A 26262-nucleotide genomic window follows, 5' to 3' on the forward strand; every position below is an offset into this window, starting at 1 on the left:
CGTTTGATCTTGATTCAGTATATCATGAGTGGACATGTTTATGATGACAATTAGAGATCATAGCTTTTTATAGCTAGCTTAAATAGCTAGGAGTTGATATTGATTTACCTTGTGTCATGGTTTTGTCATGGAAGATGTTCTTGTGAAAGGACTTAGTGATGAGGTCATCGTTGCAGTGTGGCTACTCGAAGAGGTTAATCGGGAAAGGGAGACGGGTTTACCCAGGTTCGGCCCCTCCGATGGAGGTAAAAGCCTACGTCCTTCTTTTGTGTCTATATTGATGGAGATCTCAATTAGAAAGGTGCGGAATATCTAACCTAGCTCTCGAGAGTTTCTTGCTTGATCTTTCTTACTCGAGGGCTCTCCTTTATATATACATAGACACATCGAGTATACAACAGAGTTTGGGTGAATTAAACACCCATGACCTACTAGAATTCTATTTCATATTGCTTCCCAAGTTAGGAAAGCTTCTCACACCTCCCGCCTTTGTGGGCGTTGAGTCCCCGTCTTCTGGTGTTGGGCCACCAGGCGATTCACTTGGTGAGTCCTTTAGTTTGTCCTCTTGTCTTCTCTATGGCCCATCAGAGACATGATCCTTAAGCCGCCTATGTCCTAACCCGACCCGAATGGAGGGTTATATCATGGGGTAATATCCCCGACATTAGCCCCCAGGTTGATTTGAACTTGTTCATGTCAAACTTCATTGACCAAACTATGAGCCGACTATCTTTCGCCCTTCAGCCATGAAACCAAACTTGAATCCGGGTTAAAATTTGCATCGGGTCATTTCTTCTTCATTGAGACTTAGCGCCCTTTCGATCCATATTCACATGATGTCATCATGCTGACTCCTGTCATCGAGGTCATCACACAGAATCTTTTCAAAAGACATCACTAAATCCGGTCCGCCGCAAAAACCTAGGCGTAAACCTAGCCACTAATTCCCTGTGACTGTTTCGTTTCAGTCCCTCTTTTTTCCTGATAAATAGACATGCGAACACCTATGCTACCCTTTCCTTCTTCTTCCTCACGCTCCTCCTCTTGCTGAGCACGCCAGAGTCCCAAAGACGACGACCGGTCCGCTCGAACGCGCCGCGTGCATTGTCGTATCTCGCTTGCAGCCGTGGGATTGAAAACACCCTAGTCTTTCGTCAACGAGATCTGGTATGTACTCCTCCCACTATGATTTGCAGATCCCTCAATCTACTCCATCGGTCGTTCATGTCGTGTTCATCGAGCTCTTCACACTAGTTGCCCCGTTGATCCATAAGCTATTCATTCCTCGTGCTTTTATAGGCTCGCCGCCGGCCTTATCTTACATTTCTAGTACTTAGATCCGAAACGAATCACTTTAGGAGAACCTGTATGAACTTCGTGAGTTTCGGTCTTTCCGCCAGCTTTAGAACATATTTTCCTCTCTTTTCCAATTATATTTAGATCCATAGCGAGAGATGCTACTTATTGCAACCTTTTTGTGAGGAATTTCTCTAAGTCCCTCATGGAGTTTATTTTTCAAAATCCTTTGCTTGTTGTTGCGGGCTTAGCACCTAGTCATAACCTTGGCCTTCTTAGGACTGTGTTATGCAATAACTTTGGCGACTTAAATATCCCCTGAGATAACCACCAGTTAGCTGCTAGTATCATGCATCGGCTTATTTTAGTTTATCATCTTTTGTAGCTACTTTAAACCATCCAATGGCCCCCAAGAACTCCAAGGCTTGTAACTAGGCCAGGTGACAAGAGTAGAAACTTTGGAGAACCTTGTGAGGCAAGGTCTTGCCGGCTCGGAAAGAGAAAAACTCGCGAGCTCCTAAAGAAGAGTCGTACACGCAACCTCGTGAAATAGAAGTTGTTATTTTCACCAATCATCTACGCAGGGGTATTCATCCTCCAGACTCAAAATTCTTTAGAGACCTTCTGCACTTCCTTAACCTTAGGCCTAAGGATATTGCCCCAATTCCATGACCAATATATGTTAGTTTCAAGTTCTATGAGAGGTATATCTCTAGATTGAACCGACAATGATTCTATTTAGGGAATTCTTCTATGCCAACCACCAGACGGAAGTCAAGAATGGTCCTTCTTGTGAACTTGGCGAGATCACCTTCCAGAAAAGGAAAATAATTTGTTCACTGAGTCCAAATTGGCGAGTCATCTGAAAGGATGGTTTAAGTGACCTGGTTCAATTGTAGAACTACCGCTCCTACAGAGTAAAATCCATTCCCAGGTTACAGATTGGAGAGGATAGGTAATAACATTGTGCCCCCGTGTTGGCCAACAGATGAAGAGAGGGATATAATGACCCCTGTTTGTACAAAGTTAAGGGGCTTCGTTGCTCATGGTCTAACCGGGATCGACTTGATCCATTGCGGGTGAGGTGGTACGTTCAGCTTGTCAGCGTAAGGCCTATATTAATGTGTGACTATTCAGGCGCCTCATTCGACATTCAACGCTTATCTACCCAAGATTTGTCTAACGATGCTCTTAATAAAGATACAAAGAAGTTTTTCTCCAACTCAAAGGAGAGGTGCAACAGTACTAGTTTGGGCCCATTCTATCTGCTAAATCCTCCTCCATTGGTACTGATCTTTTCTCATTAGGTATACTTTGTTCCTTTGTAGATTTTTTTGAATTCCCATCTTTATCATGCTCTTTTGTTTGCAGGAGGATTCTAACTTTTGGAACATCACACCTCAGATGCTTGTTCCTTCCATGAGCCAAGGAAATGACGCGCTCAAGGTGACCCGGACCTTGGATCATCTTCACAAGAACTATCTCAGGTAGAACTTGACTCACTTGGCCGCTTATATACCAAACTCACTGACACGACTTATTCTCAAGGAGACTCTGAAGCCAGCCAAGACAGTGACGCTGAGGTAATTCCAATTTCTTCTAGTTCCTCAAGAAATTTTGTTAGAAGAAGGACAAGGCAAGCCGTCCGGAAGGTAAAAATGTGAAATCAAGCCGCTCATTTAGCTACCAATTTTCTCTTGAAGAAAACACAGCTCGTTGGTCAATCAAAATGCAAGACCCGGAGTGACATGGGCGAGCTAGACTAAGGCTTGTCCAATGCACCGCCGGCTCACAACACTTGTGTTGATGTACCATATAATTTTACTGATTCCTCTCTAAAGATGGTCTCTTAAAATAAACTCTTGGTCTTTAGCTTCTTTTTATCAGGAATCTTCCCCATCTTCAGGCGCCTCATCAGCAACTCAATTTCCCACTTTTAATATCAACCGCAGGTAGATTTCTCATCATGACGTGATTGCCTAAGTTTATCTTCCTTAGTATAATATTTTATTTCTGACCTGTGTAGGGCCAAGGCTACTTTATCTAGTTGCGTTGACGGGTCATGTTCTGGTGTTGAGAACCAATATATTTTGGATTCTCAAACGGACAAAACAACCGCCAAAGTTGGCATCTGTGATGAAAACATTCCAGATGATGCGGCCAATCCAGCAACCATTGTTGGGGCATCACAAATGGATGAGCCGGTTTTAATGGACATACCATCAGAGGCTATAATTCTCTCAGTTGCTTCTCCTGTTCATCCGCCAAGTCCAGCTCGAGATCCTAGTTCGGCGACTCATGTGGATGATCCTATTCCACCAGCTCACCAAGAAACTTCAGATGTTGCTTTTATAAAGGAACAATTTCAATCTCATGTTGCTTCCACCTCTCTTGCTAAGATTGTGGGTAAGGAAGAGATAGTGAATCTTGAAAGAGGGAGAAACCAATTGGAGCTCCTGAATATATGTTTTTTGAGTGTTGAAGAGATCCACCAGCAATACTTGACCTCGCTATCTGAAAACCCGGACACTGAAGCCAATATGATTTGTGCTCTCAAAGAAAAATACGAGGTAAAAACTCCTACTTGCGTGTTTCCAATATCAATTTCAGTCTCTATCTTTTTATATTGTCTCCATCCCCCAAGGGATGGTTTATTATATAAATATAGTAAGCCGACTCTTTTGAAACTGGATGAATGTGAGCTTGCGCCCGTTGCCCCCAAGGACAGAGTTGTTATGATGATAACAAGTTGGTACTGCTTCAGGATGTAATTTTAGGTGAAGATTTGACGTGTAGCCCCCAATGGTCGGCTCATCCCGTGGTATGAGGCGGGTCTTCCTCTTTTTTGAAATATCCTTTTGAAAAGAACGGCTATGCATTAGCCCCCAAGTGTAGAGTATATTTCCTGCAATATGCTGGGGACTTCAGAGTATATTTCCTCATCATGCTTTTCTTAAGCCGTTCTCAAGGCGTGTTATAACCACAATTGTTGTGAAAGTTCCTGCCTTTGTTAGTGATACGCATTGGATGTTGAATCTGTGGCCGTGGACCTTCAGAAACATCTGAAAGAAGAGATGAGGTTGAGGACTGAAGCCAAATCCACGATGGGCTTATTTTGAAAATTCCACATGTCAAGCGCAGAACCTTCTTGAACAGGCCATGAAAAAATTCAAAACGGAGAAAATTTCCCTTTTGAACCGTGCCAAAAATGACGAGGAGAAACTTGGCTATTGAAGGAAAATTATTCCATTCTCATAAAGCAACTCAACGAGATGCTAACCGTCATCTTTGGTAAGATCTCGCAACCTTCATTCCTTTGAGCTTCTTAGGTTTATATGAAGGACAAAGGGGTGACTTAAAGTGTACTTAGTCTTTCTTGTGTAGGCCGTACACATGAGTCTCTGGTGTAGTTGCCTATTATGAAGGTGAAGGCAATATTCACTTACATGGAACAACTATACACCAAGTCACTGTCCATTCCACTATGGCCGTTAAGAACTTGAAATATCCACCCTGGACTCTCAAGGATATGTGAAAGCAAATTTTCACCTTGCAAGAATGGGTTTGTGAAACTCAGAAGTCGACAGATCATGGTGGGGCAAATTTGGCTCTCGCGCGTGCTAAGGCATATTTGCGTGAATTGGACTTGGCGGCTCTGAAGGATGGATTTCTAGAATACAACTTGGACGGCACAACATTCACCCATGAAGATTTTGCTCGTGTAATAAAAGAGACCCGGCCATTGGCGACCTTTTTAGCAGAGCAAGTTGACACATCCCAGTATTATGCTGCATATACTGCTGACAATGAACGCATCCCAATGCCCGAAGACGAGCCTTCTGAGATGGTCCCAACTCATCATAAGAGAAAAACTGCATCTGAAGCTTATGCTTCTGCTTCAATTGAAGAGACTTCAAATGTTGAGTCACTGAGGTCAATCCGGTGGCTTCCGAAAGGCCAGCAAGGCACTGATGATGATGAGCGAGAGGAAACTGATGCTGAATCAGCCGGTGACGAAGATTAAAGGCGGGTCTACAATAACTTGCCCAGCCAAGAACTAGCCCCCAAGTTTCTTTTAGATCAAAATATCTGAATATATAACAACTCCTGATGTGAGTTTGTAATAGGGGTAGTAGAAACTCTGAGATGTCTTTCTCGTGCCATCGTGCATGCTATTTTCCGCCTTTTGCATTGCTATGATAAACCTGTCACGATGTGTCGGCGTTCTGGGAATGAGGGTACCCGGACCTGTCTGCCTGCAGCCTAGGGTTGGCCCACTACCTCGACCAAAAACCAATAGGCCTGACACCATTTAAGGCAAGGCCCTCGTGAAGGGTCAAGCCTCACGAGAAGGAACAACATCAAGACCTGCATGGTCCTCCTCAGGACCTGTGCGGAACGGCGGATATTTCGAGCCCAACAGCAAGAGCCAGACCTAGACTCGGTGACTCCATGGCAAGCATGAACACCGACAGCCGCCGGTCCCCGGGGGTGGACGGCGTCCGGGCGATCAGGGTCGCCCTGCAGTCGCATACGTTCTTGGCGGATCACCGGTGCCGCCTTCCGACCGTCACGTCAAGCGTTTCCTACAGCGCGAGGGGGCGATTCACCCAAGGCTCGAGCCCATGGAACACCGCGTATGGGTGGAGGTCAACATCACCTTCGGCCCCGACGATCACCCCAAGGCCACGACGGCCTCCGGGACACTTCCTATGTTGTGCACGCCGACCATATGCGGCGTGGCCGTCTCCAAGACCCTCATAGACAACGGCGCGAGCCTCAATGTCATCTCAGTAGAGGCCTTCGACGCGTTGCAGTTGACCCAAGAGCATCTTGCGCCTTCAAAGCCCTACTCTAGAGTGGTGGCAGGATATGTCACCTCTATGGGACGGATTCGCCTCAACTTCACTTTTGGCACCCGCTCCAACTTCCGTACCGAGTAGATCGACTTCCACGTCACCCGCATCCACCTACCCTAAAATGCAATACTTGGCTACCCCGCCGTCGCGCAGTTCATGGCGGCAACGCACCCAGGCTACAACGTTGTCAAGATGCCCAGGAGCGGCGGCGTGCGCACCGTCATGGGGGACGTCAAGGATGCATCGCGGGTACTCGATCTCTCCCACAAGGCCGCGGCCGTGGCACGTGGCAACCTCACGGGTGCGGCGCACGCCACTGAGGACACTAGGGACGTCCCCAACATTCAGCCCGTGAAGAAGTTGTTGTTCTCCGAGGACTGGGCGGAAACAAAGCAAGTACCGATGGATGGAGGAGGCTCGACTCCCACCTTCACCATCGATGCAAACCTCCCCCCAAACCAAGAGAAGGCATTGGTGGGTGTCCTCAGGGAGAACAAGGATGCGTTCGCGTGAAGCGGCTCCGACCTAGTGGGGTGATAGGTCTCCATCGTATCTACTTTTCCAAACTCTTTTGCCCTTGTTTTGGACTATAATTTGCATGATTTGAATGGAACTAACCAAGACTGACGCTATTTTCAGGAGAATTGCCATGGTGTTGTTTTTGCGCAGAAATAAAAGTTCTCGGAATGACCTGGAAATCTACGAGGATTTTTTGTGGAATATATAAAATATACTGGCGCAAGAATCGCATGGAGACACGGAGCCAGGAGCTGACAAGCCCAGGAGGCCCGACCCCCCCCCCCTAGCCGGGCCTGGCAGGCTTGTGAGCCCCTCTTGGCTCCACAGCCTCCAATTCCAACTCTATACATTCTCTCTCGCCCGGAACAAAAATCATGGAGAAGAGTTCATCGCGTTTTACGATACGAAGCCACCGCCACCACCTTTTCTTCCTCTGGACGACAGATCTAGAGTCCGTTCTGTGCTCCGGAGAGGGGAAATCGTCGCCGTCGTCATCACCAACCATCCTTCATCGCCAATTCCATGATGCTCTTCACGGTTCGTGAGTAATCTCATCATAGGCTTGCTGGACGGTGATGGGTTGGATGAGATCTATCATGTAACCGAGTTAGTTTTGATGGGGTTTGATCCCTAGTATCCACTATGTTCTGAGATTGATGTTGCTACTACTTTGCTATGCTTAATGCTTGTCACTAGGGCCCGAGTGCCATGATTTCAGATCTGAACCTATTATGTTTTCATCAATATATGTGTGTTATTGATCCTATCTTGCAAGTTGTAGTCACCTACTATGTGTTATGACCCGGCAACCCCGGAGTGACAATAACCGGAACCACTCCCGGAGATGACCATAGTATGAGGAGTTCATGTATTCACTATGTGCTAATGCTTTGTTCCGGTTCTCTATTAAAAGGAGACCTTAATATCCCTTAGTTTCCATTAGGACCCCGCTGCCACGGGAGGGATTGACAATAGATGTCATGCAAGTTCTTTTCCATAAGCACGTATGACTAAATACGGAATACATGCCTACATTACATTCACGAACTGGAGCTAGTTACATATCTCCCCATGTTATAACTATTACATCATGAATGTCATCCGACATAATTATCCATCACCGATCCAATGCCTACGAGTCTTTTCCTACTGGTCCTTGCTATGTTACTTTACTGCTACTGCTGTCACTGCTGCTACTGTTACCGCTACTGCTGCCACTACTCTTACTGTTACTGTTGCTACCGTTACTATCACACTACTTTGCTACTGAAACTTTGCTGCAGATACTAAGTCTTTCACCTGTGGTTGAATTGACAACTCAACTGCTAATACTCAAGAATATTCTTTGGCTTCCCCTTGTGTCGAATCAACAAATTTGGGTTGAATACTCTACCCTCAAAAACTGTTGCGATCCCCTATACTTGTGGGTTATCAAGACTATTTTCTGGCGCCGTTGCCGGGGAGGCATAGCTCTATTCTCTGAGTCACTTGGGATTTACGTCTGTTGATCACTATGAGGAATCCGAGAGATCCAAAAACTAAAGTCTTGCCCTCAACTACGAGGACAAGTAAGGAATTGCCATCAAGCTCTGCACTTGATTCACCTTCAGTTATGAGTAAGTTTGCGACACCACCACCTATTGGTAACTCTGCTATGTCGCATGTGCTTGATGATGCTGCTTCTGCTAACCATGATGCTTATGATGATGCTTTTCTTGATACTGCTTTGCCACTGGGTGCATTTCTTGATGCACAAATTGCTAGAGTTGCTGCTGAATGTGATGATACTTCTGAAACTGATGAAATTATTGAAGTAGAACCTGCTGTTCCACCTGTTAGAACTAGCTCTCCTAGATATGAATTGCCTAATATACCTGAGGGTTATGTTATGGAGGGAGAGGTAGCTGAAGACTTTCTTGCTTGCAAGGATAGCTATGATCTTGAGAATTTATTGCGCAGGTGGAAAGAAAAATATCTGAATGCTAGAATGAAATTCGATCCTAAGTTTGCTACTTCACCCATCTTTGTTACCGATAAGGATTATGAATTCTCTGTCGATCCTGAGTTAATCACTTGGGTAGAATCTAATCCTTTTCCCGGTTATGAGTCTGAAATGGTTGTAGCACACCTTACTAAGCTGAATGATATAGCCACCCTATTCACGAGTGAGGAAAAAATTCGCCATTACTATATCCTTAAGTTGTTTCCTTTCTCGCTAAAGGGTGATGCTAAGACTTGGTTTACTTCTCTTGCTCCCGGTTGTGTGCGTAGTCCCCACGATATGAGATACTACTTCTTTGAGAAATATTTTCCTGCCCATAAGAAACAAGCTGCCTTGCAGGATATATATAACAAGTTGAAGAAGAGAGTCTCCCACAAGCTTGGGGGAAGCTTGTCGAGTTACTGAATTCTTTGCCTGATCACCCACTTGAGAAAAATGAAATACTTGATATCTTTTATAATGGACTAACCGATGTTTCTAGGGACCACCTAGATAGTTGTGCTGGTTGTGTTTTCAGGGAAAGAACTATGGAACAAGCTGAAATTCTATTGAATAATATCTTGAGCAATGATAATGCTTGGACTATTCCCGAACCACCTCCGAAGCCAATCCGTAGAAAAGAGGCATTCTATTCCCCAGTCCTGAAGATATGCAAGAATCCAAGAAATCTATGAAAGAGAAAGGTATTAAATCTGAAGATGTTAAGAATCTACCACCTATCGAAGAAATACATGGTCTTGATAACCCGACACAGGTAGTAGAGGTAAATTCTCTTCGTAGATTCAATGAGAGTGATATTCCTTATGATAAACCTGCTAGCTTATGCTTAGATGAATTTGATAACTTCGTTGCCAAACAACAAAGTTTCAATGATTATGTTAGCAGACAATTGGAACAGAATGCTCGTATGCATAGTCATATAAGTGCTTGTGTGGATAGAAATGTCAATGATCTTAAGCTTTTGAGTAAACATGCCTCTATGGTCACTACTCAAGTAGAACAAGTACTTAGGGATAAAAATGACTTGCTCAATGAGTTGAATGACAATTCTGTTAGAGTCGTCACTAGAGGTGGTAGAATGACCCAGGAACCTTTATATCCTGAGGGCCATCCTAAGAGGATTGAACAAGATTCTCAAGGAGGTAACACCGAGGCACCTAGTCATCCTGGTAATAGGAAGAAAAAGAAAGATGATAGGAACTTGCATGCTAGCAAACCTGTTGCTGTTACACCTGAGAATCCAAATGATGTCTCTGTTTCCGATGCCGAAACACAATCTGGTGATGAACATGAGCCTAGTGATAATATTGATAGTGGTGTTCATGATGATGCTCAACCTAGTAATGATAAGGATGTGGAGATCGAACCCGTTGTTGATCTTGATAACCCACAACCTAAGAACAGGAGATATGATAAGAAGAACTTTATTGCTAGGAAGCATAGTAAAGAAAGAGAACCATGGGTTCAGAAACCCATGCCCTTTCCGCCCAAACCATCTAAGAAAAAGGATGATGAGGATTTTGAGCGCTTCGTTGAAATGATTAGACCTGTCTTTTTGCAAATGCGTTTGACAGATATGCTCAAAATGTCTCCTTATGCTAAGTACATGAAAGATATTGTGACTAATAAAAGGAAGATAACTGATGTTGAGATTTCCACCATGCTTGCCAACTACACTTTTAAGGGTGGGACTACTAAGAAACTAGGTGATCCCGAAGTGCCCACTATACCTTGCTCCATTAAAGGAAATTATGTTAGAACTGCTTTATGCGATCTTGGAGCCGGTGCTAGTGTTATGCCTCTCTCTTTATATCGTAGACTTGAATTGGATAAGTTGACACCCACTGAAATCTCCTTGCAAGTGGCCGACAAATCAACTGCTTTTCCTATCGGCATTTGCGAGGATGTGCCTGTTGCGGTTGCTAACGTTACTATCTTAACGGACTTCGTTATTCTGGATATTCCCGAGGATGATGACATGGCGGTCATCCTTGGAAGACCATTTTTAAACACTGCAGGGGCTGTTATTGATTGCAACAAAGGCAATGTCACTTTCCATGTTAATGGTAATGAGCATACGGTGCACTTCCCAAAGAAACAATATCGAGTTCATTGCATCAATGCTATTGAAAAATCTTCATCAATTCTTATTGGAAGCTTTGAATGCCCTATACCTACTGTCAAGATGAAGTATGATTTACTTGTTGGGGATATGCACATCCCCATTGAGGTAACCTAGTGATTATTCGGAAATTCTCCGGTTCTATGTGATTCGAAAAAAGTTTGTCAGGGAGACTTGATCAACCTCATTGATGGATTTCTTTTGATGACCATGAGATGAATGAATCTAGGAGTCACAACCCTCTGTTCCCAACTTTTACTTTCTGTTGCCTAGAAGAAAAATGATAAATTTAGCTTTATTTTCCTGTTTTCTGCTTTCTCCGTGCCTTAGAAAAGTGTCCCGAAAATAAAAGTTCTTCAAATGCCCTGAAATTCAAGTATGATTTTTTCTGGAATTTTTGAAAATTTCTGAGATAGGAAGCTAGTGAGGGGGATGCACTAGTGGGCCACAAGCCTAGGATGCCCAGCCACCCCCCTAGTCGAGCCTAGAAGGCTTGTGGGCCCCCACGTGCCCCCCTCCACTTATTCCAGCTCCCATCTGCTTCTCCTACCTCGAGAAAAAATCATTCCACAGCTCAAACCCGTGTTCTTGCTCCTCTTGCTGCATTTTTCGATCTCCTTGTGCAAAGCCCCATTCACCAAACTGTTTTGGGGGAGTTGTTCCTTGGTATGTGACTCCTCCATTGGTCCAATTAGTTTTTGCTCTTGTGCTTTATTCGTTGCATACTTTTGCTGCCTTGGTGACCCTGTTCTTGAGATTTGCATGCTAATTTTAGCTGGTCCCAAGTAGTTTTGATGCATGATATGGCCTCTAGGCACTTGTGGGAGTAGTTGCTATGAGTTTTGTTGAGCCTCGTTGACTTTTCTTTTGAGTCACTAAAAATTTCAGAAAAAGAAGATGTTCAGGAGAAACTATCATGGTGGTTCCTCAAGCAAAAGGGGTCCCCGTCTCTCGATTCGGGAGCCCGATCCTTATATGCCTAGGAACGCACAGATACAACCATGTGAATGGCCTTCGGATGAATTCATGATTGATGCAAGTTTCAAGGACGAGTTTGATACATTGGTTCACAACACCGGGCTCGAAGAATTCATCTCCAACAAATGCGAGGAGTATACTACACTCACTGCCTCTTTTGTTCGTAGATTCAGATTTTCAGTTGGCCGTGACTCATCCATACTGTTTGATCTTTATGACAAATCGTATACCATGGATTTAGAGGATTTTAATAGAATTTGCAGGATACCTGATTGGGGTAGTCCCAATGATCCTCCTAAGTCTTCGGTTAGAGATTTCTTTTGTAGTATAACTGTTGGAGAAACTAGAGATATTACGCAGGCTACCATGGGGAGCATTCATTTCCCTGCCTTCCATTATTGTGCCATCTTCATAGGTAGATGTGTTAATGGCAAGATTGATCATTGTCACCTCTGCGCACCTGACCTTACTATTCTTAAGAGCGCAGTAACGGGTGATAGAAGTTTCAACATGGGAGCTATAATCGCAAGGAGGCTAAATAATAATGCTAATGAAGGGGATTTCTTTGGTGGGATCTATGCTACTCGTATAGCGAATTTTCTTGGAATACCCATCCGCACAGGAGATCCCCCGCTCCATACAGCTTTCCTTGATCGCGCCACTATGACACGTTATCAGTTCCTTGAGAGGGATAATTAATCCCTCCTATATCGGTTAGTATTTAACCAACAACGTGTTTTCCACATTACCCTTCCTGCTCCCGCCTTCTGTGACTTTCAGGTAAAATGGAGATATTACATAACCAGAGGAGAGGCAGAGGAGTATGAGAGAGAGGCGAAGGCTGCTCGCCTCCGTGAGGCAGCTATTTAGGCAGTAGCTGCCGCGATCCCATGCAACCCACATCATGATTTTGGATATCGCCTAGACTAGCCGTGGGAGTAAACCAACTTAGGCCAAAAGCCTAATCTTGGGGGGAGTACGTGTTTCTCACCGACTTTATATTCATGCTCACACTTTCACTTTGATAGTCGGTGTTCACACCTTGCCATTGTATCATCCATGCTAGTTTATTTCTTTTTCTCGCTTTCTTCTCGTGTGTTTGTTTGATTTGAGAAAAACAAAAAATTAGTTGTAAGTTTACTTTCCTCCTTGCTTAGGGGTATTTAAAAGGAAAACCCAAAAAGATTTCCCGTTCTTATTTTGTTGTTGGGAGCTTTCCCGTGTAAATAGTTTTCTTTTTCATTGGGTCAAGGTAGAAGACCATGGTTAAATTGTTTAGTGGCTCTCACACAAATACTGTTTATCCATCAAAGAGCCATATTACTTTGTCTTCTCCTCTGTGTTTGCTTGCAGATTCCAGCTTAGTCCAATGCACGAAAACTCTCATTAGTATTCACATCATTCGGTCGTGCAAGTGAAAGGCAATAATGATGATATATGATGAAGTGACTGAGCCTGGAAAAGCTGGTATGAACTCGACCTATTTTGTTTTTGCAAATATGACTAGCTCATCGTTCCTAATTCAGCTTTGTTATGAGAGAAACATGTTTGCATTGACAACTTAGAGGTCATAGTTTCTGATGCCATGCTTAATTAGCTAGGAACTTATAATGGTTTGTCTTGGATGCCAACATGAATTTCAAGATGATTATGATGTAGTATGATAGGATGGTATCCTCCTTTGAATGATTCAAGTGGCTTGACTTGCCACATGTTCACGCATGTAGTTGAAACAAAATCAACATAGCCTCTATGATATTCATGTTCATGGTGATTTATGTCCTACTCATGCTTGCACTCAATGTTGGTTAATTTCAATGCATATTGATGATTGTTGTCGCTCTCTAGTTGGTCGCCTCCCAGTCTTTTGCTAGCCTTCACCCGTACTAAGAGGGAATACTGCTTGTGCATCCACTTCCATAAACCCAAAGTTGTTCCATATGTGTCCACCATACCTACCTATATGCGGTATCTACCTGCCGTTCCAAGTAAATTTGCATGTGCCACTCTCTACATCTTCAAGTAATAATCTGTTTCGCATGCCTGAACCGCTCATGTGGTGACAAGGGGCGGTCAGTATCTACCATGCTAGGCGTGTTATCCTCGATACGTGTTTATTCACTATCACTCACGAGAAAGGGGCCGGTAATTGGAATGCCCAGTTCCATGCTCAAATCGAAAATATAATTGCAAACAAAACTCCCCCTGGATTGTTGTTGGTATGGACGACACTCGAGGATTCTGCTAGTCGTGGAGTGTGATTGATCGGTGGTGAGGGAGTCAAAACTTTACTTTTCTGTTTGGGAACCGCCTATAGTATGTGTAGCATGGAAGATGGTGAAAACTCTTGGTCATCGCGTTGACAATGAGAGCATACCACTTAAAATTATTTATCTTTGTTTTAAAAGCTTGAGCTCTGGCACCTCTGCAAATCAATGTTTCCCTCTGCGATGGGCCTATCTATTTACGTTTCTGTTGAGTCATCCTCTCCTTATCAAAAGGCACCAATTAGAGAGCCCCTCTGTCATTTTTATGCTTTGCTATTAATTGATATTGAGTATGACTATGACTGGATCTTCTTTGCCATGAATTACAATGTTCAGTCAGCCCTTGGTCTTTGAAGGTTCTCTGCATTTATGTTTTGCGGTCTCAGAAAGGGCTAGGGAGATACCATCGGTTCATATTGCTTCATGATTGTTTTGCCACCACCTGTTCTTCCTCTGGAGGGTAGATCTGGAGTCCGTTCTGGGCTCTGGAGAGGGGAAATCGTCGCCGTCGTCATCACCAAGCATCCTCCATCGCCAATTCCATGATGCTCTTCACCGTTCGTGAGTAATCTCATCGTAGGCTTCCAGGACGGTGATGGGTTGGATGAGATCTATAATATACTCGAGTTAGTTTTGATGGGGTTTGATCCCTAGTATTGTAACATCCCAAAATTTATAAATTTTGGAATGTTAATATAATTATTAGATTGATTGTTTGTCGGTTTCCTGAGTGATTGAAACTTGTGTGAATTTTGAAACTTTTCGAAACTTTTGAATGAGAGGGAATAAAATGACTTTCCCCTTCTCCGGTGAAATTCAAATTCAAGCTTTTAAAAGCCAAGAGAGAGGATGACATGACTTCTTCAATTATAAAGAATTTGAACGGAGATAATTGCATTGAATTCTTTTGCATTTCCATTTTTCCTCGCACGAGAAAATCCCAGAGAAAATACCCTCTTGCACGCAAGAGAGAAAGAGCGGAGGAAAATGACACTCCAAAGTGCGGGCAATTTTTTTTAAATGTTGGAGCCAAGAAAATCTAAGGATTGCTTGCAAAAATAATTGCAAAAAAAATAAAGCAAATTAGGGAATTTCTGAAAAAACATTACAGCAAGTTTACCCCAATAGCCAATAGCTACCTGCCACGTGTACCCCAATAGCTAGCTAGTTGTTTTCAGTTTTTCTGTCAAAAATTACAAAAACAGCAAGTTTCAATCTTGTTTTGGCCACAACTTTTGATCCCGAAGTCCAATGAATTTGATTCTTTTTCCAGTAGCTCACAAATTTCCTGTAGATTTTAAAAACATATAATTTGTCTATGTATGAAATTTTCAAATATAAGTTAGATCAGATTTAGTTTAAACCTTGTTTTGCCTATTCCAGGAGTTTAAAAATATATTTTAATTTGATTCCTTTTGGTTCTGATCTCTAGTGATCGTATTTATCAGTGGTAAAAATTTCAGATTTGTTTGAGTATTTTACCTCACTGTTTCATGTGAAACAATTTCTGTTTCACCTCTTTTAGGATTTCGGCTAATTCCTTTTCTACTTTTGTTTTAAAATATTTTCTTTATTATTTCAGAAATATTATGTTTTGTTTCTGTTAGATAAACAGTAGTTTTGCAACAAGTTTTTATTTTATTTATATTTGTTTTCATGAAATTAATTCTAGTTCCTTAGTAACTTGCAATTGTTTTCACCGTTGTTTCAAATCCCGTTTGGGAATACTTTCAAAAGGTTTTGTGAAAAATACTTTATTTTATCTTAGTTAAACTTATATCTTAGTTCCCTGTTAATATTTTCTGTTGGACAAAATCATTTAGTGTTTGATGTAGTAGAGGACTCTTTATTCTTATTTGAAGTTCCTTTCGGTTTCCTATTCGTGTTCTCCTTTTGTTTTGATTGCTAGAATGATTGCTAGTATGAGTGCTTATGTGAATGATATGTTTGTTATATAGATTTCATCGGAGAGTGACGAGTAGTCTATCAAGTTATTTTCTCGACAAATTCTTCTTCGTCAACATCACCAGGCAGGTCACTTTGATCATACTATCACCTATGTTTTATGCATCGTAGTTCTACCATCCTATGCCCAATTGCATGCTGAGTAGGTACTTGGAAATTTTAGTATAGATTGTAGTATCATGTAGTAGGCACACAACAACCCCGATACTTGGCCCCGGGACGACAAATTTCATATTGCTATGCTTGAGTAGACGGGATTTCGGTTGAGTGCATAACACAAGTGATGCAAGGTTGATAAAATAATCAAGACCGGTTAAGACAAGATTTTCAAGACCTCGGACGCAATGCAACACTGGGTGAAGGACGGTTGGTCGGCTCCCTAGAAAAACCCAGTGGATGCCCGGGATGCTGGAGAGGCCATGACATCCTGCGGAAAGCTTCACCCAGGCTCAAAGAGACGGACGGATATTTTCAAGACCCAAGGCTTACCTGCACAGCCACAAGTCATTATGGGCTCTGGCTTGGTTGGACAACGCGGCGACTCTGGACAGGCGGTGCTAGCAGATGTAGAAGAACGGTAGGATTGGATGGGCACCGACAGGGATTCAGAGGGACCCGCTGAAAGACCATGTTTTGATCATCCGGTCTTCAAACACCCTAAAGTGCGAGGACATACACGGAGGCGATCAAATCTTGTGGGGAACGTGTGCAAAACTCTGCAGAGTACTCAAACCTAATCGATTAGCCATGTCCATGGTCATGGACAACTTGAGCCAAAGGAACTGGAGTTATCTGGATTTCTCAACACCATTAAATATATTTGATAAGGGTAACTATTGACAACTCGGGTACGAGAACTGGTTGGCGGAACCATCTCGTTAACAACCAACAATGTAGTACCATTTTGCTTTTAGCCCTCTCTTGATGTAGGAGAAAACTTGCTTTTCGCTAAAAACTTATAGCCCCCCTGCCATATATGCATGTAGAGATAGTTGATTATTATTTTACCCCCTCTCATATGTGACTTGCCGGCATATTCAATATGCTGACCTACACGGCTACAACGTCTTATGTTGCAGATATTTTTCTTCGACGAGTAAGAGTACGATTCAGGGTTACGATTTACACTCAACTTGCCGTTGGTGTTTATTGGGACTCCACTCCCTTGACTGCTTCCGCTGAAATAATTAAGGTATATATCAGTTTTACGCTATTTACACGTGATTGCACTTTCATATATACATTGATGTACTGTGTGTGCCAGCATACTGATCCAGGGATGGCACAGAAACACAGAGGCTTGACTCGTCTTGAGTCGGGTCGCTACAGAGATGGTATCAGACCACATGTTGACTGTAGGACGTGACCCTAGAAACTGGAAATCCCATAGGGAAGAGTCTCTCAAAAAAATTATTTTCAAGAACATCCTTTACTTCTCATCCCTTCTGATTTAATCAAACGTTCTCTCTCACCTCCAATAGTTAGACAATGCCCTTTCCCCTTTGACTACGTGAAGGATCAACCGACTCCCACATCAAAGTGAAGAGGATTTCATCATGCATTTGAAGAATTGAAGCTCCACCAATTTAAGACTCTCAAGACCCGAAGAATTCGAAGACCCTGAAGCGTTTGAATATTTATATGACCATTAGAAGTCCAAACCCCTGTTATATACCCACGTTAGATACGATGATTTGTGAGCCGTCATTGGTGTGTGTTTTCCGATGGCCACAAATAAAACCCATTCTCAAAAATATTGTTTGTATTGTGTGTATCTCCCTCCCTCTCTTACCCGTCTCATCCCAAAAACCTCCACCCTACCAGATGGAGTATGAAGCTGGACTTGTAGTATCTAGACCAATGACCCAGCTGGAAGCTGAGATATGGATTCATAACATGGAGAACCACTTCGGGAGCAACTTGATCTCAAGGAAGTATGAAGTGGACCACGCTGTTCAGTACTTTACACAAAGTGCTGCAATCTGGTGGAAAATGCATCATGCCATACAAGGATTTAGTGGAGCAGAAACTTGGGACGAATTCAAGAAGACTTTGTTAAGATCCCATCTCATTCGGAAGTGCTATGATAATCCGAAGAAGAAGACTTGTGCATGCAAGATCTGTGGAGAAATAGGACACACCCAGGAAGAACACACGGATGGATGCAATCATTGTGAAGAAAATCACCCAGCTGAGGAGTGCCCAAGTAGTCAGGTGACTTGTTTCCTTTGTGAGGGAACCACCCACTACCCAGCTCAATGTCACATTTACCCCAAGGTACAACAAGTTGTCAAGAAGAAGAAAGATGCAGTGAAGGAAACCCTCAAGAAGAATATTCTAGAAGAACTGGTGATGAACGAAAATATTGAAGACCCTGATGGACAAGGTCTGACCCGATTTTTCTCCAATTCATGCTACTCATGTGGAGAAGAAGGACATTATTCACAGGACTGCACGAAGAGAAGTCAAGAGTATCTGGGATACTTCCCGACGGAAGAAGTGGAGTTTGATCCACTTGAAATAGAAGAACTGGCCAAGATAAAGGAGTCCGGAAAGAAGAAAAAGTACCCTCGGAAGAACCAAATATCTGCAGACATAGACCTGAGTCATGTCAGATGTTACAAGTGTATGAAATTTGGCCACAACAAATACATGTGCTCAGGAAGGAAGCCGGGAATCCAAGGAGCAAAAGCAGAAGCTAAGAAGCCTCGAGACTTGTCAGAAATCATTTGCTTTTGTTGCAAGGAAGTAGGACATTTTGCCAGCGATTGTCCACAAAGGAAGAAAGCTAGAATGGAGTAGTTAAGTTTTGACCATGGCAATAAGTGTAATCTGAAGCACTCTTGTTTTTCATGAGATCATGGAGTGAAATTTTCGTAACAGAAGTCCCTGAGATTGTAATAACATCATGAATAAATGGAATTTATGGTCTCATGATTGTCTATGTTGAAAACTGTATGTGTTGTTTCTCTTCGAACAAAGATCTCTGAACAATTATGAGGATATGAGAAAATATGGTCTATGCAGGCATGAGTATAAGTGTGGTAGTAATCGGTAAACCCACAGGATCCATTGAGTAGGAGTGTACCATGATTACCAGGGAGACATATACATTCCTCTGAGTACCTATTTACTGACACCTGCAGATGACAACTCTCTACGAGTCATTCCTCAAGGGCCCAGAAACGATCATGACCCTAACCAGTGATCATGATTACCCGAAAATCCTGAAGGACATGATGAAGCACATTCACCTTGAAGGAGATGCAGTCTACAAAGGCTACCCATTTGTGGAAAATGGAGTGGAACTTTGGTACGTGGAAGTACACCTCCGCCATGTGAAAGGAGTTTGTCCAAAGACTATGGGGCAATACTTTTTCATTTCACGTGTACCACGAGCAACCTTCTTTGATGCTGTTCGTGAAGCTGCCATGGAAGCCATCCGTCAGATCGGAGAAATACTTGAAGCAAGACACCATCATACCCAGGAATACCTGAGTGAGGTACGTGCGGAGATGATGGAGATGAAGCTCATGACCACCATGATGAAGGAAAAGATGGATGATTTCAAGGAGCACTTCGGAAAGTTCGAGTGGAACTAAAGTACCTCAAAGAGAGGCAGATGAATAAAGTTGGCAGAAATGCTCGACCATACCGAACAATGTGGATGGCAGCATTTGTAATAGAGTACTTTTGAATTGGAATTTTTGAGGAGAAATTAAGGATGTAACAAAGGATTGATTATGAAATGAATATGATTTATGGGAGAAGCTATGATGGATCAGCAAAACGTTTTCTTATGAGCATACGAAAACCTTGTAAAGATACGATAGATGTTTCGTTCAGCTTGCAGAACCAATGGATTATCCGAACTTCGTTCGTGGACAAGAGAAATTCTGCAACGCTTGTGAGGATGCCAAAGTGTTAGAATGCGAGATTCGCTAAACCTTATACAGAGAAATGATTTGGGTGCGGAATGGATTGATCACCATGACGACTTACTCTTATTATTTATCTTGCTATTCGGAATGGTAAATCTGAGAGACTTACCCATAGTGAGAGATGACGTTCTTTGAAGCTTTTGTTTAAGCCTTGGAATGGTATGATGAACGCCCCAAGTACATGGCATTTGTTGTCACGCGTAGGAAATTTTACGGTGAGAATGAAACCAAGACCCCTCTCTCTGCAGGATAACCACAAACGGTAGACCACCATGAGAACCATCGATATGTTATTTAGAATTGACCACGAGACTGTCAGTTAAGAAGACCCAGTGACGGAAAAAGCTTATATCAACGGGAGAGCATCACCAAAGGATTTAACATGAAAACTGTGCGATGTCAGTTGCCAAAACCCCAGAGGAATCGTTAAAGCATTTTTGAGGGACCAGTATCTCTCATTTTAAGTGTGGTAGCATCCCACCTTGCCGGAGATTGGATTTGTTAGAAGACCCCGAACCCTAACCTTTCTTTCTAGCCTCTTCGAATCTCGAGGACGAGATTCATTTTAAGTGTGGTAGTTTGTAACATCCCAAAATTTATAAATTTTGGAATGTTAATATAATTATTAGATTGATTGTTTGTTGGTTGCCTGAGTGATTGAAACTTGTGTGAATTTTGAAACTTTTCGAAACTTTTGAATGAGAGGGAATAAAATGACTTTCCCCTTCTCCAGTGAAATTCAAATTCAAGCTTTTAAAAGCCAAGAGAGAGGATGACATGACTTCTTCAATTATAAAGAATTTGAACGGAGATAATTGCATTGAATTCTTTTGCATTTCCATTTTTCCTCGCACGAGAAAAGCCCAGAGAAAATACCCTCTCGCACGCAAGAGAGAGAGAGCGGAGGAAAATGACACTCCAAAGAGTGGGCAAATTTTTTTTAAATGTTGGAGCCAAGAAAATCTAAGGATTGCTTGCAAAAATAATTGCAAAAAGAAATAAAGCAAATTAGGGAATTTCTGAAAAAACATTTTTTCAAGTTTTTATTTTTTCTTTAAAAAAATGTTATTCGGGTAGAGATTTTTTTTCTGAATTTATTGGTATATAATACCCTATATAAATATTTTGATTTATTTCCCATTATTAGCTTTTATATTTCTGTTTCGGAAAAGGTTTAATATTAGGAAATTTTCTAGCCGCCGCCCCGAGCGTTTTTTTTTGACTGGGCCGAGATCCCCCTTTCCCTGGGATCCCAGATCCCTAGAAGCCGGCCACCAGCCCCACTTTCCCCCGCCTCCACCCACTGGCCCGTGGACCCGAGTGCCCGAGCATCTCCCCCGAGCGGCCATCACCTTCCTCCTTCCTTTTCCATGCCGAGGCCGAGCTGCTCCCGAGACCACCGGGATTTCCTTCCCCGTATCCTCCCTCTCCCTTCCTTAGCCACCTCTCCCCTGGCCTATATAAGCACCCCACCCCCGGCCGACCCCGTTCACACCCCTCCCTCGAAGAACCGCACCCGAAGCCTCGCCACTGCCGCCCGCCGGAGTAGCTGCTGCCACCCCCTTCTACCCCTGGGAGCGCCCCCCCAAGCCCTCTCACCCCCGCCGCCGCCTCCCCCGAGGAGGAGGAACCCCGCCACCGCCTCCCCTTCTCCCCCACCGCCCCGGAGCCCCCTCCCCCCCTCGCCGGTGACGCCCCGCCGAAGCTACTGCCCAGGCCAGCCACGGTATTTCTTCCCTCCCCTCTCTGTTTTTCTTTTGTTGCTTCTTAGCCCTTAGATCTTAGTGGATGGCCTAGATTTGATCCCGGAGTAACTATTCGATTTATCTTAGAAAACCAACGATTTTATTTCCACTTATGTTTTAGCCAGTAGCTTTTTCTTAGCTTCGGCCGTTTGCCCGAAGCGTTCCAACAAACACCCTCCGCAGCCAATAGCTACTTGCCACGTGTACCCCAATAGCTAGCTAGTTGTTTTCAGTTTTTCTGTCAAAAATTACAAAAATAGCAAGTTTCAATCTTGTTTTGGCCACAACTTTTGATCCCGAAGTCCAATGACTTTGATTCTTTTTACAGTAGCTCACAAATTTCCTGTAGTTTTTAAAAACATATAATTAGTCTATGTTTTAACTTTTCAAATATAAGTTAGATCAGATTTAGTTTAAACCTTGTTTTGCCTATTCCAGGAGATTAAAAATAGCTTTTAATTTGATTCATTTTGGTACTGATCCCTAGTGATCTTATTTATCAGTGGTAAAAATTTCAGATTTGTTTGAGTATTTTAGCTCACTGTTTCATGTGAAACAATTTCTGTTTCACCTCTTTTAGGATTTCGGCTAATTCCTTTTCTACTTTTGTTTTTAAATATTTTCTTTATTATTTCAGAAATATTATGTTTTGTTTCTGTTAGATAAACAGTAGTTTTGCAACAAGTTTTTACTTTATTTATATTTGTTTTCATGAAATCAATTGTAGTTCCTTAGTAACTTGCAATTGTTTTCACCATTGTTTCAAATCCCGTTTGGGAATACTTTCAAAAGGTTTTGTGAAAAATACTTTATTTTATCTTAGTTGAACTTATATCTTAGTTCCCTGTTAATATTTTCTGTTGGACAAAATCATTTAGTGTTTGATTTAGTAGAGGACTCTTTATTCTTATTTGAAGTTCCTTTCGGTTTCCTATTCGTGTTCTCCTTTTGTTTTGATTGCTAGAATGATTGCTAGTATGAGTGCTTATGTGAATGATATGTTTGTTATATAGATTTCATCGGAGAGTGACGAGTAGTCTATCAAGTTATTTTCTCGAGAAATTCTTCTTCGTCAACATCACCAGGCATGTCACTTTGATCATACTATCACCTATGTTTTATGCATCGTAGTTCTACCATCCTATGCCCAATTGCATGCTGAGTAGGTACTTGGAAATTTTAGTATAGATTGTAGTATCATGTAGTAGGCACACAACAACCCCGATACTTGGCCCCGGGACGACAAATTTCATATTGCTATGCTTGAGTAGACGGGATTTCGGTTGAGTGCATAACACGAGTGATGCAAGGTTGATTAAATAATCAAGACCGGTTAAGACAAGATTTTCAAGACCTCGGACGCTATGCAACACTGGGTGAAGGACGGTTGATCGGCTCCCTGGAAAAACCCAGTGGATGCCCGGGATGCTGGAGAGGCCATGACATCCTGCGGAAAGCTTCACCCAGGCTCAAAGAGACGAACGGATATTTTCAAGACCCAAGGCTTACCTGCACAGCCACAAGTCATTATGGGCCCTGGCTTGGTTGGACAACGCGGCGACTCTGGACAGGCGGTGCTAGCAGATGTAGAAGAACGGTTAGATTGGATGGCACCGACAGGGATTCAGAGGGACCCGTTGAAAGACCATGTTTTGATCATCCGGTCTTCAAACACCCTGAAGTGCAAGGACATACACGGAGGCGATCAAATCTTGTGGGGAACGTGTGCAAAACTCTGCAGAGTACTCAAACCTAATCGATTAGCCGTGTCCACGGTCATGGACAACTTGAGCCAAAGGAACTGGAGTTATCTGGATTTCTCAACACCATTAAATATATTTGATGAGGGTAACTATTGACAACTCGGGTACGAGAACTGGTTGGCGGAACCATCTCGTTAACAACCAACAATGTAGTAACATTTTGCTTTTAGCCCTCTCTTGATGTAGGAGAAAACTTGCTTTTCGCTAAAAACTTATAGCCCCCCTGCCATATATGCATGTAGAGATAGTTGATTATTATTTTACCCCCTCTCATATGTGACTTGCCGGCATATTCAATATGTTGACCTACACGGCTGCAACGTCTTATGTTCCAGATATTTTTCTTCGACGAGTAAGAGTACGATTCAGGGTTAAGGTTTACACTCAACTTGCCGTTGGTGTTTATTGGGACTCCACTCCCTTGACTGCTTGCGCTGAAATAATTAAGGTATATATCAGTTTTACGCTATTTACATGTGATTGCACTTTGATATATACATTGATGTACTGTGTCTGCCAGCATACTAATCCAGGGATGGCACAGAAACACAGAGGCTTGACTCGTCTTGAGTCGGGTCGCTACAAGTATCCACTATGTTGTGAGATTGATGTTGCTACTACTTTGCTGTGCTTAATGCTTGTCACTAGGGCCCGAGTGCCATGATTTCAGATCTGAACCTATTATGTTTTCATCAATATATGTGTGTTCTTGATCCTATCTTGCAAGTTGTAGTCACCTACTATGTGTTATGACCCGGCAACCCCGGAGTGACAATAACCTGAACCACTCCCAAAGATGACCATAGTATGAGGAGTTCATGTATTCACTATGTGCTAATGCTTTGTTCCGGTTCTCTATTAAAAGGATACCTTAATATCCCTTAGTTTCCATTAGGACACCGCTGCCACGGGAGGGATGGACAATAGATGTCATGCAAGTTCTTTTCCATAAGCACATATGACTAAATACGGAATACATGCCTACATTACATTGACGAACTAGAGCTAGTTTCATATCTCCCCATGTTATAACTGTTACATGATGAATGGTATCCGACATAATTATCCATCACCTATCCAATGCCTACGAGTCTTTTCCTACTGGTCCTTGCTACGTTACTTTACCGCTACTGCTGTCACTGCTGCTACTATTACCGCTACTGCTGTCACTACTGTTACTGTTACTGTTGCTACCGTTACTATCACACTACTTTGGTACTGAAACTTTGCTGCAGATACTAAGTCTTTCAGGTGTGGTTGAATTGACAACTCAACTGCTAATACTCGAGAATATTCTTTGGCTTCCCCTTGTGTCGGATCAACAAATTTGGGTTGAATACTCTACCCTCGAAAACTGTTGCGATGCCCTATACTTGTGGGTTATCATGGGGGTCGCGAGGGACGTCATTGAGCACCACCTCACGGTGTGCCCGAACGCACGCCCGGTGAAGCAGAAGGCAAGGAAGCAAGACCCGGAGAAGCAGGCGTTCATCGCTCAGGAGGTGCGTAAACTGAAGGAGGCAGAGGTCATTCGAGAGGTGCGCTACCCGGAATGGGTGGCCAACCCGGTGGTCGTCCCGAAGAAGTGCGGGAAGGAGCGCATGTGCGTCAACTTCACGAGCTTCAACAAGGCTTGCCCTCAAGACCCGTTCCCACTACCACGCATCGACCAGATTGTGGATTCCACCTCGGATTGCGATCTCCTGTGCTTCTTGGATGCATTCTCGGGCTACCACCAGATCAAGATGGCGGTGGAGGACGTCGAGAAGACAGCCTTCCTCACTCCGTGTGGGGTATACTACTACGAGTGCATGCCCTTCTGGCTGCGGAACGCCGGGGCAACTTTCCATGGTTGATGCATATTGCTTTGGGACCGCGGCTTGGGAGGAATGTAGAGGCCTACGTCGACGACATCATGGTAAAGTCAAGGCGCGCAAAACCCTGGTGGAGGACCTTTAGGAGACCTTCGCCAGCCTAAGAGAGGTGAACCTGAAGCTCAATCCCGAGAAGTGCGTCTTCGGGGTCCCATCAGGCAAACTGCTCGGTTTCCTGGTGTCGCACCAGGGGATCGAGGCAAACCCGGTGTAGGTCAATGCCATAAACAAGATGAGCGAGCCCACAACCCTCAAGGAGATGCAGAAGTTGGAAGTGGTGTGTTACCTCCTTGGGTCGTTTCATCTCCAAGCTCGGCGAGCGGTCCCTGCCTTTCTTCAAGATCATGAAAAGAAAGGGCCATTTGAATGGACCCCAGAGGCTCACGCAACCTTCGATGAACTCAAGTGATACCTCATGAGCCCGCCGGTCATATTGGTGTGTCGCCCACGGGACCCTCTGCTTCTGAACGTTGCTGCCACCCCCACTCCGCCAGCGCCTCGTTGGTGGTAGTAAGGGAGGAGCCAAACAACAAGGGCGCCACTTCTGGGAACCCTGGAGGGCCGCCACCCGCGGAGTCTAGGGGCTCGCACGACTCGTGAGGTTCAATTCTCCCGCGCGCAGCGAGACCTCAGGCTCAGACAGTAGGTTCGGGCCATGGGATGTTTAGCCCTCCTGAGGCCCCAGTCCCCCCTCCGGATCGAGAGATGCCTGAACCCCTTAAGCTCGCCAAGGAGCATGATGCCCCGGGGGGCGCATCCTCGTTGAGAACCCGGTGTACTTCGTCGGCACGGTGTTGCGGGATGCGCGCTCACGCTATCCCATGCTGCAGAAACTCCTTCTAGCGCTCCTCGTTGCTTCGCGCAAGCTGCACCACTGCTTTCAGTGGAACCCAATCAAGGTTGTCTCCGCTTACCCCTTGGAGAAGATCCT

Source organism: Hordeum vulgare, chromosome 1H (genome assembly GCF_904849725.1).
Source record: "Hordeum vulgare subsp. vulgare chromosome 1H, MorexV3_pseudomolecules_assembly, whole genome shotgun sequence".
Taxonomy (NCBI): domain Eukaryota; kingdom Viridiplantae; phylum Streptophyta; class Magnoliopsida; order Poales; family Poaceae; genus Hordeum; species Hordeum vulgare.